Raw genomic sequence first — 301 nt, forward strand, 5'->3', positions numbered from 1 at the left:
GCTCTAATACAATTCTTCACTAATGATAAAATGGAACATATTTCACTGCAGCCCCTGTTAGTACACAAAGTCTTTACACTGATATCCAAATTTAGATTTCCATATTTTAAAATTAATTAGAATATGATTAAAGAAAATTCGTTTGGATTTTAAGCTGATGACTTAAGGTACTGTTCAGTGCTGCCAAAGTCATAATATACTGATAAAAACAGACATAACATAACTGTCTTCTAGCTGTAGATCTGTCATGTTGACTTAAATATTTAGAAGTAAATAAAAGAAACCAAATTCAATGATTCTT

At 28.9% G+C, this 301-nt stretch overlaps 1 protein-coding gene across 3 annotated transcripts in view; it reads right to left on the minus strand.

Moving 5' to 3' along the window:
* LOC119585260 (high-affinity choline transporter 1-like) overlaps positions 1 to 301 on the minus strand; it is a 75,683-nt gene that overhangs the window by 2,991 nt on the left and 72,391 nt on the right. The gene's annotated exons all lie outside the window — the stretch shown is intronic.

Source organism: Penaeus monodon, chromosome 19 (assembly GCF_015228065.2).
Source record: "Penaeus monodon isolate SGIC_2016 chromosome 19, NSTDA_Pmon_1, whole genome shotgun sequence".
In the NCBI taxonomy this organism is placed as follows: Eukaryota; Metazoa; Arthropoda; class Malacostraca; order Decapoda; family Penaeidae; genus Penaeus; species Penaeus monodon.